Source organism: Hemicordylus capensis, chromosome 1 (assembly GCF_027244095.1).
Source record: "Hemicordylus capensis ecotype Gifberg chromosome 1, rHemCap1.1.pri, whole genome shotgun sequence".
Lineage (NCBI taxonomy): Eukaryota > Metazoa > Chordata > Lepidosauria > Squamata > Cordylidae > Hemicordylus > Hemicordylus capensis.
The window spans coordinates 454,265,084-454,280,813 of record NC_069657.1 but is presented as its reverse complement, the minus strand read 5'-3'; the positions used below and the strand labels follow the sequence as shown (position 1 = coordinate 454,280,813).

At 44.0% G+C, this 15,730-nt stretch overlaps 1 protein-coding gene across 3 annotated transcripts in view; it reads left to right on the top strand.

Moving 5' to 3' along the window:
• Positions 1-15,730, top strand: part of NCOA1 (nuclear receptor coactivator 1) — a 374,460-nt gene that overhangs the window by 120,296 nt on the left and 238,434 nt on the right. For 2 of the 3 annotated variants that reach the window (XM_053249225.1, XM_053249244.1), the window contains exon 1: positions 1,043-1,180. The exons of the other annotated variant lie outside the window; for it this stretch is intronic. The gene's annotated coding sequence lies outside the window, so the exon portion shown is untranslated. Of the gene's footprint in view, positions 1-1,042; positions 1,181-15,730 lie in introns of those variants that run through there. 3 annotated transcript variants of the gene reach the window in all.

Below are 15,730 nucleotides of genomic sequence, written 5' to 3'. Positions count from 1 at the left end.
CCGCCAAGGAAAGAATGTGATAAACCTCAGGTCATACACACAAAAAGATCCAAAGACTTGTCTGTCTGTGGCTATGCAGTATTGTGCTCAGAAAGTTTCACTTTCATTTTGTACTGCTTGTCTGCTTGCCCCTCCCTCCTCACACTTAGTTTCACTTTCTTCTTGTGCAGATCTATTCCACTCCAAACAATCAGAAAAATAGTGTTTCTATTCTATTTCACTGAACTTCTTGAAACTTAGCACTGAAGGGGTTGATTCTGTATTCATAGGTTTGTAGAACAATAGGATTAAGGTCTTTTTCTCAACTCTGTTCATGTCATAACATTTTTGCTGTGAAGAAGAGGCATGTGATCTCTGCTGAGTCAAATTCAGTTTTGAGAACTGCAAAAGTAAACCAAGCATCTGTGATAATATCTTGTAGGCAGAGAAACTGCCCAATAATCTTACAAAAACCTCTGGAAGAGTATGACATTGTGAATGGATTAATGGAATTTATTTACCAAAAAAATTAAACATATACAGCCTTATTCTACATAATTAACTAATTTTTATTTCATGATGGAATAACCTTTGGATGGTAATATATTTTCCTCAAAAAGCATTTTATTTTAAAAAATCTGATTTAAATCAAAAAAATCCGATTTTTTTTTGATTTTTTTTAAAAAATCATTGATTTTTATCCACCCTGTTTTGTACCAGAATGGATGAGGTGTTGGAGAGCAAGGCAAGCACATCTGTAGCCGCCCTGCTATAATATCCTTCCATCGAGGGACGGCCTTCTATTTGAGGCATGTTTTGTCAGGCAGAGGCCAGCAATGGTTGAAGTGCTGCCTAGGCTTGGACTCAGAAATGCTAAAGAGTCACTTCTGATCTCTGCAGTTGACCTCATCTGGAAATTCCGCAGGTGCTATATTTCTGTTTATAACATAATTAACAAATGTAATGACTAGGCTAGAATTTGAAGACTTGGTCATTGAGCTAATTGGAAGACTTCCATTTTCCTTTCCAGAATCCAATAATCGATGCTTGGCCCTTCATCAGGGGAGTTAATCTGCTCCCTGAAGATATATGCGTGTGTGTGCTGAAGTTCTAGGATTCCTTTGCTCAGCTTATTTGACTTACTGAGGAGCCTGATTTTTCGTTTCCTCATGAATTATCTTCCACCTCAGGCAAGGTAGAGGTAAGTTAAGTTGCTGTTCTCAGATATTGTGTGTGTGTGTGTGTGTGTGAGAGAGAGAGAGAGAGAGAGAGAGAGAGAGAGAGAGAGAGAGAGAGAGAGAACGGGAGAATTGCTTAAACCTGTCAGAGATGCCTTCTGCAGAGACTTCTGTTCATGTGGAACTAATCTCTGGAACTGCCCAAAGCGGGAATCCTTCTCTTTCTTCTTTGCTCTGCATTCTGTGGGTTTGTTTTCAGTGTATTTACTGAACACAGAACCAGGCTATGCTGCATTTGCTGCTACAAAACCTGCCTTCGAAGTGCATTGTAACAAAAGATTAGGCTGGATTTGGTGGGTGTGGAAAACAGGATCGGTTCCTTTCCACAACTGCAGTGCAAATTGCTGCCTGGCATTGAGTTTGAGGAGGCTGAGGTTTACAGGGTTGACTAGAGTGATTAGAGCTCTTGTAACCAGAGAATGGCCTGGTGGAAAGTGCATTTCACAGTAAGGACTGGGAAACCCCACCCTTCCTTTCCCTTGCTGGTAGCTAGTCTTTTATCCATACCAGCGCTTGCTAACTCCTCGTTATTAGAGGCAGCATTCCAAGAGGACAGGGTGTGTGTAGGTACTTCTCTACTCATTCCTTCCTTTTTCCTCACTCCACATGTAACTTATTACATAACTTACTAATACATCTAATAATATACCAAATCTGCCCATCTCCCCTTCAAAGTATCACTTGAACATAGTTAGCTTGCTAGTGGCATTTTCTTTTCTGGAGAGTTGGGAATATTGGTAAAGTTTCACAAATTACGAAACAATGAAAGTGAAATTCGTATCTTAATTCCTTCTATAGTTTCTGGGGGGTTTCTCTAAGTCTGCAATTAACAATTCTAGAATATGTATGTCAGCTAAGGCACTACAGGCTGATGAGTTTTCAGTCCGATTTGCTTTCATTGCATCTTCCTTCTCCTGCCCCTACCCTTCGGCAAGGTAGCTTCCTGAGAATACAGAGCTCATCTCACGGAACTACACAACCATTAAACTATTTAGCTTCATAGTGGATATACCCTAAATTAGGGGTGCCAAATTCAAATGGGATGGAGGGCCATATTTTCTTAAAAGGTTGGCCAGGAGCCAAACCATTATTTTTCACCACAATATCAATTCTACCTACACTTGACACCTCAATGCATTGCTAAGATTGGACAGAATAGAAATGATCCCTGTTGCTTTGTCAGATGCTCTTCTTAAACCTTCCTAGTGTAGGATAACAAGAAGCTGTTAGGTACATATAACATGTTTGCTGCTGTACATATAGCAGACATGAGTGAGTCATCACCTTCTTAGGGCTAGAGATGGCTCTCGATGGAATGTGGCCGGATGGGAGCCATGGCCTGCATCGGCGACATGAGAGCCTCTCTCCCCAGGCTGACATTTGATCCCATGTTTCCCATCCTGGGAAAAGGTGTCTGGGAACTTTGCCCTGAACTACATATACAGAAAGGGAGAGAGTTACAGTGCCCCAAAGTATATGCTGTATTTCCTTCCGAAAGGCAAGTTCTTAGATGTTTTAGAAATACTATTAGAATGGATGGATACATTTGGAGCCAGAGCCATTTGTATTGTATTCATATTTTTCTTGCCTGCTGCCATTATTATTGTCTTAATGTTGTATTCTTATAGTATTTGACTTGTAAACTGCCGTGCTTATTTTTAAGAAAGGGAGGATGAAATATTTTTAAATAAAATGCTTTGGACAATAAAAATGTTTTGCAAGCATGGTCCTGTTTCATTAGTAAGCCCACCAGATGTAGGTAGCCTTGTTCACAGACAGGTCAGACTAAAAGGTAGAGGAATGTCAGCTTTCCATCATCCTTCGGGCTCTTACTCCAGCAGTGTCATCTGCAGAGGTGTTCTTACCCACGGACCTTGGGGCCCCAGTCCCAGGGGACCTCCAAAGGTCCACAGGGGCTTCCGAGGGGCCTCTTGTCACCACCCTGTGCCCACCCCACCGCTGTACTGAACCGCCAAAATTTACCTTAATTTAGCCACCAGAATGTGCAGCTGGGGGGTGGGGAGATGAGGAGTGAGCCGAGCAGGCCTCCCCCTGCCCCGTGGCGGCGGTGGGCAGAGTGGCTGCTGGGCCTGCCCATTTGGCCCAGCGGCCCTTGAAAAACTGTGTGGCGCTGAACTGTGCAGGTGTGCTGGTAAATGGGCAGTATTCCAATCTTGAGCCTTTTCTGTGGCTTGAATAGGTCTAGGAATCATTTGATGTGTTCGTGGTCAGTAGTAGATATGATGATCAGGACTCCCAGGTTTTCATCATCAGCGGCAGCACCACCATCATGTGGTGTATTCCCATCCCTTTTGCAAGCCGTTATATTGTTAAACTGGCTGAATTGTTTTGCATCCTTAGGAAAAGGTTTTTACTGGTAAAAACTAAATAAATCCAGATTTCCCCCTCCCGCTTTCCCTCCTTTCCTTTAAAATTTTACAGGTTTTTTTGTCCTGTGTTTTTCTCTCCTATTGCAGTGACATCAAGAAAATTTATTTTATATCACTTAACTGTAACTTCATTGGGGAATGCTGCCAAATGCAGAAATGAAGCAAAGTTCAAGGATAGACTGCCAGGACAATCACTCATCTGTACCTTCTTGCAGCCTATTTTAATGTGGAGCTAAACTAGCATGCATTGGTATTCCTTGATTACTGTGTGTGTCTGGCTGTGTTCTAGGTGCATCTGTAGTAGGTTTCAGAACCAGTAGGCAAAAGCTCAGATCTGAGGCAAGGGACTTGTCAGGGTCATGCTTGGGGTGAAGGCAGGAGGACCAAGAACAAGACATGCATTGTGGGGAAGCCAGATTAATGGAGCTCAGAGAGCAACTGCTGGAATCTCTCTCTCTCTCGTGTTTGTGTGTGTGTGTAGTGTGTGTGTCTACACTGGAAGTACCATTTTGCTCCCACGGTCGTACACTGGGCAGAGCAAATTGGAGAGAGGATGCAAGTAAAAGGCTTGTCACTTTACCTCTGATGTGAGAACAGAATAAATTGCCCAAAGGCTTTGTTTAGACAACCTTAAGATGTGTTATAAGGTGGATAACAAGACACTTTCTTCTTGGAACAGTCCACAGCTCAGCGGTGAGAATAATTTGGTTAGTATTGAAAATAGCCTCCCTTTTCCTTGTGTGTGTTCATGTCTCATTTATGAGAACTGGAGGTGACTGCTCAGCTTAGATCACAGTAAATACTGGAAAGACTTCAAGGTTGGCAGGAGAAACAACTCTGGGGGTTTCAGTAATCTGACAGAGCGACTTAACACAGTGAAAGGTTTGTTAACTTCCAAAGAATAAGACTTGAGTGAAAAATTTGATTTCAGTTGCAATCCTGGGCATTATGTTTTTGATGTGCAGTGAGAGAGTTCTTGTAACTAATGTGAATCTGTGGGCTTCTGACTCTAATGATGGTCCCATAGTTTGCTTCTGCTAGATATGTGCTTGACTAATTATTCTAGGTGTCTGTGAGATTAAGATACTGTGTTAAACACTTAGTATTAATTTTTGTTTACCATTATTATTCAATGGCCAACTCTAAAAATTTGGCTGGCTGACACATTGCTACCTTGCATATATATTTTATTGCATAAAGGATATTGACCACAGAGTCTTAAAGCTCACTATATTATTTTTATCTGACAAAACTTCCCGATTTGAATAATTTGCTTCACATTTTTCAGCATTCAGACGTGCAGTTACAGATAAAAAGCACCCTAAGAGTGTATTTGATAAAATAGGTTTGTGAACTCTCAAAGCACCTTTCTTTCTCTCTGAGATGATGTAGCAGTCTGTCTCACTGTCGCACCGTCATGTAAGAAAGGCAGAAAAGGACTGTGGATCAAAATGGAATTAAAGGTCTGCCTTGGGTAATAATTATCTCTGTGATCCTAAGCACACAGACTGGGTAGTAAAGGGCTGTCTAATCAGTCAAAACAGCTGCACCACAGAGGTCACTCTAAATTGCTCCTTCTGCCAAATGGCAGCATGGAGAAAGTTGCCTAATCTGTATGGTGAGCCAAAAGCAAGCATTTTAAACATGCTTGGATGGAATAATTGTAGCAAGTGGGAGAATGTTTTTAAAGTTTCAACCTCCCCACTTTTTAGCATTTTAAGGTGTGTTTTCTTGGTCATCATTTTCTGTTCATTTGCTTTTTGAGTTCTAGTAGAAATCAGTGGAACTCCCTTCCCACTTGATGTCAGTACAAGATACTTGGTTCTGTGAACTGTGGTTTTTCAAAGGTGTGCGCCTTGCATGATGACATAGAGGAGTGGTCACAATGTGGCTTGTGTGCTGGGCATGCCTTAATTTAATGGATTGCAAAGGACCTTGAACTGCTGTGTTCCCCTGGAAGGAACTCCGGGGCAACTTGGGGATTTCTAATTGTATGCTGGCCTTTCCAGGTTCAGAAGAAGTAGCAACATGCTTTTAAAAGTATGTGGCTGGAGACGGTCTCTTTGAATGTGTTGGGCCTAAGCCTTTGAAGGCTTTAGGGTTAAACCTAAACTTTGAACGCTTTGCCAAAGGATGCAGGAGATACTGACTATCCACAAGCGCTGACGTCATGCACTTCTGATGTCCTGCCCTTTTAATGTCATGATTGAAAACTGGTTTAGCTTGTTAGCCCATCTCTTTTCTTAAAGTATATGACACATGTGTTGTCAGTGTGCATTCCCTTGCTCATAAAAATGTTTAATGGTTTACGTTTCCCTTCCCCTGAAACCTAGGAAAGTCTAGCTGCCAACAGACTGTTTATAGCACAAGCTTAGAGAAGTTTTTGCCCAGCTGTTTCTCAGTGGTTTTAATGTTCAGGACATGGTTTTAATTCACCAAATGACCGGAGGGGCTTTTATACTGATTTTTCCCAAGGGTTCCTTTCTCTGGGTTGAGAACAAGCATGGGAAATTCTGTCTGATAGGAGGAACTGCGTGTTTCGGTCATTTTTCAGGCCTTTCTGTTCTCTGTAGTCCTGTTTGCCTTTTGAGAAGCACACAACCTAGCTGCAGATCTTGTTTTCTTGAGTTACAGTACAAATTGTAATAAGCATTCATTCTACCTGGCCCTCCCCGCCGCCTACTGTTGGGGATCATTCTGTTCTACATGGTAGAAGCAGGAAGGTAGACAGGTGCTAGTTCTTTCCTTAGCAACAAACATTCAGTACTGTAGCACTTGTAAAGTCTCCTGAGCTCAGTCATGCTTACCTTGTATGTCTCCCCTGCCCCCCTCAACCCCCACCTCAGCATCATATAGGATGGGACACTGCAGTTTCCAGTCTTGCAGAGTAGGGCTGAGGATAAACACCATTTTTTTAAAAAAATTATTATTACATTTATATCCCGCTCTTCCTCCAAGGAGCCCAGAGCGGTGTACTACATACTTAGGTTTCTCCTCACAACAACCCTGTGAAGTAGGTTAGGCTGAGAGAGATGTAACTGGCCCAGAGTCACCCAGCTAGTCTCATGGCTGAATGGGGATTTGAACTCGGGTCTCCCCAGTCCTAGTCCAGCACTCTAACCACAACACCACGCTGGCTCTCACCATGGTGAAAACACCATGACTGAGAAGGGATATAAACCTGTGTTCACAGATCCAAATTATTTATTTCTTCTTCGTGGTCTCTGTGCATCACACATGGGATTTGTGCCTGCGCATAGTTTCCAAGCAGACTCCTATCCAGGCACTGGCCAGACCTTATGGGCTTCAGCAAGTGTCTTCAGATGAAGTAATTCACTGGACCTTTGTAATTCAAAACAGAAGACTTCATCATCATAAGTTTTATTACGGCCATTGGCCAGCAAAAATGGTAAACAGAAGACTTTAAATGCAAACTCTTGACCTAACTGCTGACATGATTAGGCTGGAGCTATCCAAACTATTGTCTTGTTTCTGGTGGCAGTTTCATGATTCTTTCCATTTGGTTATTTCAGATTTTTATTCTGTCACACATGCTAGTCAAATGTGACATAGTCACAACTGGTTTAAGAACAGCCCTGCTGGATCAAGCCCAAGGCCTATCTAGTCCAGCATTCTGTTTCCCACATCAGATGACTCTGGGAAGCCCATACAGACAAGAACTAAGGGCATGCCCTCTCTCCTGCTGTTGCTCCCCTGCAGCTGGTAGTTAAACCTCCCGGCTAGACTATTGCAATGCGCTCTATGTGGGGCTGCCTTTGTATGTAGTTCGGAAACTTCAATTAGTTTAGAATGCAGCAGCCAGACTGGTCTCTGGGGTAACCCGGAGAGACCATATTACGCCTATTTTGAAACAATTGCACTGGCTGCTGATATGTTTCCAGGCAAAATACAAAGTGCTGGTGATTACCTTTAAAGCCCTGAACGGCTTAGTCCTGAGTTACCTCAGAGAGCGCTGCCTTCTGCGTGATACCCACTGCACATTAAGGTCATAAGAAACATAAGAACAGCCCTGCTGGATCAGGCCCAAGGCCCATCTAGTCCAGCATCCTGTTATGCACAGTGGCCCACCAGATGCCGCTGGAAGCCACAGAAAGGAGTTGAGGGCGTGCCCTCTCACCTGACATTACTCCCCTGCAACTGGTACTCAGAGGCATCCTGCCTTTGAGGCTGGAGGTGGCCCACAGCCCTCCGACTAGTAGCCATTGATAGACCTCTCCTCCATGAAGTCATCCAAACCCCTCTTAAAGCCATCCAGGTTGTTGGCTGTCACCACATCCTGTGGCAGAGAGTTCCACAAGTGGATCACGTGTTGTGTGAAAAAGTACTTCCGTTTGCTGGTCCTAGACCTCCTGGCAATCAATTTCATGGCGTGACCCCTGGTTCTAGTGTTGTGTGAGAGGGAAAAGAATTTCTCTCTCCCCACTTTCTCCACACCATGCATGATTTTATAGACCTCTATCATGTCTCCCCACAGTCGTCTTTTTTTCTAAACTAAAAAGCCCCAGGTGTTGTAGTCTTGCCTCATAAGAAAGGTGCTCTAGGCCCCTGATCATCTTGGTTGCCCTCTTCTGTACCTTCTCCAGTTCAACAATGTCCTTTTTAAGATGTGGTGACCAGAATTGTACGCAGTACTCCAAGTGTGGTCCCACCCTAGTTTTGTATAAGGGCATTATAATGTTAGCCGTCTTATTTTCAATCCCCTTTCTAATGATCCCTAGCATGGAATTTGCCTTTTTCACATTGAGTCGACACTTTCAACGAGCTGTCCATCACAACCCCAAGATCCCTCTCCTGGTCCGTCACCGACAGCTCGGATCCCATCAGCATATACTTGAAGTTGGGGTTTTTCGTCCCAATGTGCATCACTTTACACTTGCTAACATTGAACCGCATTTGCCATTTTGTCGCCCACTCCCCCAGTTTGAAGAGATCCTTTTGGAGCTGCTCACAATCCGTTTTGGATTTCACTACCCGGAAGAGTTTGGTATCATCTGCAAATTTGGCCACATCGCTGCTTACCCCTGCTTCTAGATCATTTATGAATAAATTAAAAAGCACCGGTCCCAGTACAGATCCCTGGGGGACCCCACTTCTTACTTCCCTCCATGGTGAAAACTCTCCATTTATACCTACCCTCTTTCAGCCAGTTAGCAATCCACACATGTACTTGTCTCCTTATCCCATGACTGCTAAGTTTCCTCAGGAGTCTTTGATGAGGAACTTTGTCAAAAGCTTTTGGGAAGTCCAGGTAGACTATGTCAACTGGATCACCTTGATCCACACACTCGTTGACACTCTCAAAGAAGTCCAAAAGGTTGGTCAGGAAAGATTTACCTTTGCGGAAGCCGTGCTGGCTCACTCCCAGCAGGGCCTGTTCTTCTAGGTGCTTTACAATTTTATCCTTGAGGATGCTTTCCATCAATTTGCCTGGAACGGACGTTAGGCTATCCGGCCTGTAATTTCCTGGATCGCCCCTGGATCCCTTCTTGAAAATTGGTGTTACATTTGCTACTCTCCAGTCCTCTGGTACAGAGCCCGATTTCAGGGATAAGTTAAATGTTTTAGCAAGGAGGTTGGCATTTTCACATTTGAGTTCTTTGAGGACTCTTGGATGGATGCCATCCGGCCCTGGTGATTTGTTAGCTTTCATTTTTTCCAGACAGTTTAGAACATCATCCCTTGTCACTTCTATCTGACTCAGCTCTCTAGCCTCCATCCCTAAAAAGCCTGGTTCAGGAACAAGAATATGCTCAGTATCCTCTGCCGTGAAGACAGATGCAAACAACTCATTCAGCTTCTCTGCAACCTCCATATCTTCCTTAATAATCCCTTTCACTCCCTCATTGTCTAATGGTCCAACTGCCTCCCTGGCAGGTTTCCTGCTTCTGATGTACTTAAAGAAGTTTTTGTTATTCCCCTTGATACTTTTGGCCACATGTTCCTCAAACTCTCTTTTTGACTCCCTTATTGTCACCTTGCATTTCTTTTGCTAGAGTTTGTGTTCCTTTCTGTTCTCTTCATTTGGACAGGCCTTCCAATTTTGGAAGGAAGTCTTCTTCCCTTTTATGGCTTCCTTGACGGTACCCGTTAGCCATGCTGGCATCCTCCTGGACTTAGTGGTACCTTTCCTCCTTTTGGGTATACAATCTAACTGGGCTTCTAGTATTGTGGTTTTGAGTAAACGCCATGCACTCTGGAGCGAAGTGACTCTCCTGATTTCCCCCCTCAGGTTTCTTTTCACCATACTCCTCATTTTGGAGAAGTTTCCTCTTCTGAAATTCAAAATGTCTGTGTTAGACATCCTTGGTGATTCTCTCCCCGCATGTATGCTGAATTTGATGGCACTGTGGTCACTGTTCCCTAAAGGGTGGATGACACTGACGTCACACACCAGGTCCTGGGTGTCACTCAGAATTAGATCCAAGGTTGCCTTCTCTCTGGTTGGTTCCATGACCAACTGTTCTAGGGCACAGTCATTCAGCGTATCTAGAAATTTGACCTCTTTGCCCTGACTTGAATGTGAATTTACCCAGTCTATGTGTGGGTAATTGAAATCACCCATAATTACAGCCCTGCCTCTCCTTGACGCCTCCCTGATTTCCTCCTGCAACTTCCAGTCACTGTCAGCATTATGATCCAGAGGGCGATAGCACGTCCCCAGTAGCACGTTCCCTTTCCGGCCTTGTATAGTCACCCACAGAGTTTCTGTGGAGGACGACAGTCAGCCTAGGTTTTCTAGCTTGTTAGATTCTATCCCTTCTTTAACATACAGTGCTACCCCTCCTCCAAGGCACCCCTTCCTGTCCTTTCTATAGAATTTATACCCAGGGATAACTGTTTCCCACTAGTTCTCACTGTTCCACCATGTTTCTGTTATGCCCACTATATCTATTTCTGCGTTAGCAACCAAGCACTCCAGCTCACCCATCTTGGCTCGGAGGCTTCTGGCATTGGCATATACGCACCTATATGCTGAATCTCTCCCCTGATGTATGCTATTCTTTTGACTCTTTGACCTGCTGGCACAGGCTCCCGTCTGCTCTTTATACAGTTCTGCTCTGTCCCCTTCTGTTTTATCTGAATTCTTTGCAGCCTCTCACTTTAAAGGATGGCTTTTGCCAAACGGGATACTGCCCAGCTCCCATCGGCTGTTCCCCAGGTGTCATTTTAAAAGCTGCTCTGCAACCTTTTTGTTTTTAAGCGCCAGTAGTCTGGTTCCATCTTGGTTCAAGTGCAGCCCGTCCCTTTTGTACACGCCTTGCTTGCCCCAAAATGTGTGCCAGTGCCTAACAAATCTAAACCCCTCCTCCCGGCACCAACGTCTCATCCACACATTGAAACCCCTCAGCTCTGCCTGTCTCACTGTACTTGCGTGTGGAACAGGTAGCATTTCTGAGAAAGCTACCTTGGGGGTCCTGGACTTCAAAATGCTACCTATCAGCCAAAATTTGGCTTCCAGGACCTCCCGACTGCATTTCCCCACATCGTTGGTGCTGACGTGCACCACAACAGCTGTCTCCTCCCCAGCACTGCCTAGGAGCCTGTCTAGATGCTGCGTAATGTCCGCAACCTTCGCACCAGGCAGGCAAGTCACCGTGCGATCAACACGCGGGTCACAAACCCATCTCTCTATCCCTCTAATGATTGAATCACCAACTACAAGGAGGCCCCCACCCCCCAGAGGAGTATCCCCTGTGCGAGAGGATATGGGCTCATCATCCACGGAAGGGGTCCCTTCTAAAGGAACATTTCCCTCTTCCTCAGACCGATGTCCTCCTTGCCCAAGACCTTTATTCTCCCTGACAGCAGAGGTGCTACCAGCCCTGGAGTGGGATGCCTCTATCACATCCCTGAATGTCTTGTCCACATGCCTCTCTGTCTCTGAGCTTCTCCAGATCTGCCACCTTGGTCTTGAGGGAACAGATTTGTTCCCTGAGAGCCAGGAGCTCCTTGCACCGAGCACACACCCATGACTTCTGCCCATGGGGCAAATAGTCATACATGTGGCACTCTGTGCAATAAACTGGGAAGTGCCCCTTCCCCTGCTGACCTTCTATCTTAAATACTGTTTTTGTTGGCTGTTTACAGTATTTAGGGAGCTTATTGTCCGTTTATTAGATAGTTTATTAGGATAGGCCTCAGCTGTAATGGTCAACTATTTAACTGTCCAAACAGCCTTTCCCAAGAATAAGAGGGAAACGAGGGAGGGATATGTACTTACGTTCTCTTCTCCACCAGGCTCCTTGTGATTGCAGGGGCTTGTTCCAGGCTCCCCTGCACACTTCCCGCTAAACTCCTGCAAAACTCCTACGTCCTGTTTGCTATCCCTGTTCGCTATGCTCTCGGGCCTTCACCTCATATGTAGAGTAGCCTTCCAACTGTCACACAGGATGTGAGTCAAAGGAAAGGAATTTGGGGCCTCTCCCAGCCCTAGCTGACTCCACCCCCTCCAGGCAGCCACTAAGTAAGCAGTGGAGTTAGGTAACCCTAAGAACTCCTAGCCCTGTGATATCTTAATCCTAACAAGTAACACACACACACACACACACACAGAGAGAGAGAGAGAGACTAAGACCTACCCCTTAAAGAGAAACAGCCCCTGCAAAACTCCCCTCTTCCTGTTAGTTTGTTTGAAGGGGAAAAGGCGAGATGTTTAGAAAGGCTTGCTCACCTTCTCAGCTGTGTCTGCTCTGTGTCATCTGAGGAGGTTCATCTCCAGTTACCACCAGCTTGTCTGGTGGCGACTCAGGGACTTCTCTATAGCTGTTCCGGGGCTGTGGAATGCACTCCCTGCGAAAATCTGCAATTTGAATTCTCTATTAGCCTTCAGGAGAGCCCTTAAAACGTATTTGTTTGGCCTGGCTTTCTAGGGTTTTTAAATCTGTTTTAATATTCTAACCCGATTTCGGGGCTTTTAATCACTGTAATTGTTTAATTGTTGTTTTAAAATGTTTTAAAATTGTTTTGTTTTAGCTCTTTACTGTTTTAGTGGTTTGTTTTAATTGTAAACTGCCCTGAGCCATTTTGGAAGGGTGGTATATCAATCAATCAATCAAATAAATAATCTGCAAATTTGCTTGCTGCAACTTCTAGATCATTTTATGAATAAATTTAAAAGCATGGATCCCTGAACAGATACCTGGGGGAACCCACATCTTACTTCCCTCCATTTAGATTGTTTAAAATACTGTACAGTGAATTTAATACTAAAAGCATTGCTAGTCTTCATTTACAGCTTCTTAAAACTGGAAGCTGGATGAAATAGTTGATTTGAAGTCAAGCATGATAAAACTGTAAGACAAATGGGCCAGATTTATTTGTGGTAAATCACCATTATTTGTCAACCAAAGATACATGTGCATTCCATGTCATAGAGGAACACTGTTCTGCTAACAGTTACCCGGCCTTTTCTTCTGAAGAGTAACAATCCTGCATTAACTCTATCTTCAAGTAAGTTATCTTGCTTAGTGTCCTTGGGAGTGTGCAGAGAGTCAAAAACCAGTATGTTTTGTTTTACTCAGCAAACAGTTAGTAAGCATTGTTGAGAAAAAATGTAAGCGGAAAACCTTGATTTGCTTTAAATCACTGATCTAAAATAGCCTTGAGATAAACTGGTCTACCTGTTGACTCTTGACAAGGCTGAGTATGGAGAGGTTGTGAGGAAGGAAGCCCAGCAAGCAGTCTGGGGGCTGACGGAGAGAGCAGGAAGTAGACAGGTAGGTCCAATCCCAAGATCAGGATCCCAAAGAACAAAAGCAGTTGGAGACATGTCTTTCAGAACCTTGGACAGATCACAGGGAGCAGACAAGTTGTTCTGATGAGTGGTTTCAATTGAGCCTTCATATTCCCTGGGCCATACTACCATTTTAGACTCTGCCTCTTTGATGAGGAGATGAGATGCTTAAAATCATCTTTCCTGGAGCAAAGCATTCCATAGTCTCTGAATATGTTATCTGTGTTGGTGAACCGGCCTTGGGGAGCATGAAGCCCTTGTGGGTGAAGATGCTAGCCCTTCAGGCAATCTCTGGCTTAGGTGCTTCAGAGGTTCAGTGCCTTGAACATCTGTGCAGCTGGTCCTTCTGACTTAGCTGGTCCCTGTTTCTCTATGTCAGATGGCTGCTCATACTTGTGATCATGTAAGATTTCCTACATTGTGCTCCAGATCTCCATCAGCTTAATGTTTTAGGAACATTCCCTCAACATTGTGACAAATGTCCTTAGCAGTATGTTGATTGTCCCATTATCCAAAATCCTGTGGAAATACAAAGGCTGGTTCCATTGACACTGCACTGATCATCTCTACAATGGGAAGGTCCTTGTTTTAACCTCCTTGTAAAATATTTCAGGACTGCCTGGGGAAGTAGGACTGTCATGACATCATATTCCATTCAAGCCTCTTTCTGGTACTCCATTGAGTGGTGCATGGTGGTAACAAAACAATATGCTTTGCTTTTGTCTTGGTAGCTTTTCTCTATTTAATTTTTTTCCAGCAGTCTTTTCTGTTTTCACTTTTGTGTGGATATTTTGAATGACATTTTATTGTTGGTTAAGAACCAATCAGTATGATTATCTAAACCCATTTCAGACTGGCTTTAGAGCTGGCTGTGGGGTTGCGACAGCGTTGGTCAGCCTGATGGATTACCTTTACCGGGGAATTGACAGAGGGAGTGTGACTCTGCTGGGTTTTCCGGATCTCTTGGTGGCATTTGATACCATTGACCATGGTATCCTTCTGGATCGCCTGGGGGAGTTGGGGATAGGGGGCACTGCTTTGCAATGATTCCACTCCTATTTCTTGGATAGATGCCAGATGGTGGAGCTTTGTGACAGTTGCTCCTCAAAATGGGAGCTGTTATAAGGAGTCCCTCAGGGCTCCATTCTGTCACCAATGCATTTTAATATCTACGTGAAACTACTGGGTGAGGTCATCAGGAGATTTGGTGCTGGGTGTTATCATTATGCTGATGACACCCAAATCTACTTCTCCTTTTCATCATCCATTATCATCATCATCATCATCATCATGAAATGGTGTTCATTCCCTAAATGCCTGCCTACAGGCAGTAATGGACTGGATGAGGGATAACAAATTGAAACTGAATCCAAGCAAATGGAGATGCTCATTGTAGGGGCTCAGAATCTGAGAGATGAATTAGAGCTTCTTCTGTTGGATGGGGTTGCACTCCCCCTGAAGGAGCAGGTACTCCTAGACCCAGGCTTCACCCTGGTATCTTAGGTGGAGGTTATGGCCAGGAGTGTTTTCTGTCAACTTTGGCTGATTTGACAGTTGCGTCCATTCCTTGAAGAAGATGATCTCAAAACAGTGGTGCATCAGCTGGTAACCTCCAGGCTTGATTATTGCAATGCACTCTACGTGGGGCTGCCTTTGTACGTAGTTTGGAAACTTCACTTAGTTCAAAATGCGGCAGCCAGGTAGGTCTCTGGGGCAGCCTGGAGAGACCATATTATGCCTGTCTTAAAACAGTTGTACTGGCTGCTGCTATGTTTCTGGGCAAAATACAAAGTGCTGGTTATTACCTTTTAAAGCCCTGAATGGCTTAGGTCCGAGTTATTGTAGAGAGTGCCGCCTTCTGCACGATCACTGCATGTTAAGGTCATCTGAGGTCTGTCTTCAGTTACCACCTGTACATCTGGTGGCGACAGAGGTGGGCCTTCTCTGTAGCTGCTCCTGGGCTGTGGAATACACTCCTGGAAGAAATCTGTAATCTTAGTTCATTATTGGCCTTCAGGAGTCCTTAAAACCTATCCATTTGGCCTGGCCTTCCAGGGTTTTTAAATGACTGAAAAATGTTTTAAATTGTTTAAAATGTTTGCCCTAGTTTTCTGTTAGGCCTGACCTTCCAGGGTTTTTAAACTGTTTTTAAATTGTAAATTGTAAATTAAATTGTTTGGCCTGGTTTTTCAGGATTTTAAAAACTGTTTACATTGTTTTAGTAATGGTTTTATGTTGTTTTTACATTTTTCGATTTTAATAGTTAATTGATTTTAGTTTTATTTTAATGTAAAATTGCCCTGAGTCATTTTGGAAGGGTGGTATAGAAATCAATCAAACAAACAAACAAACAAATATGCAATAGAACA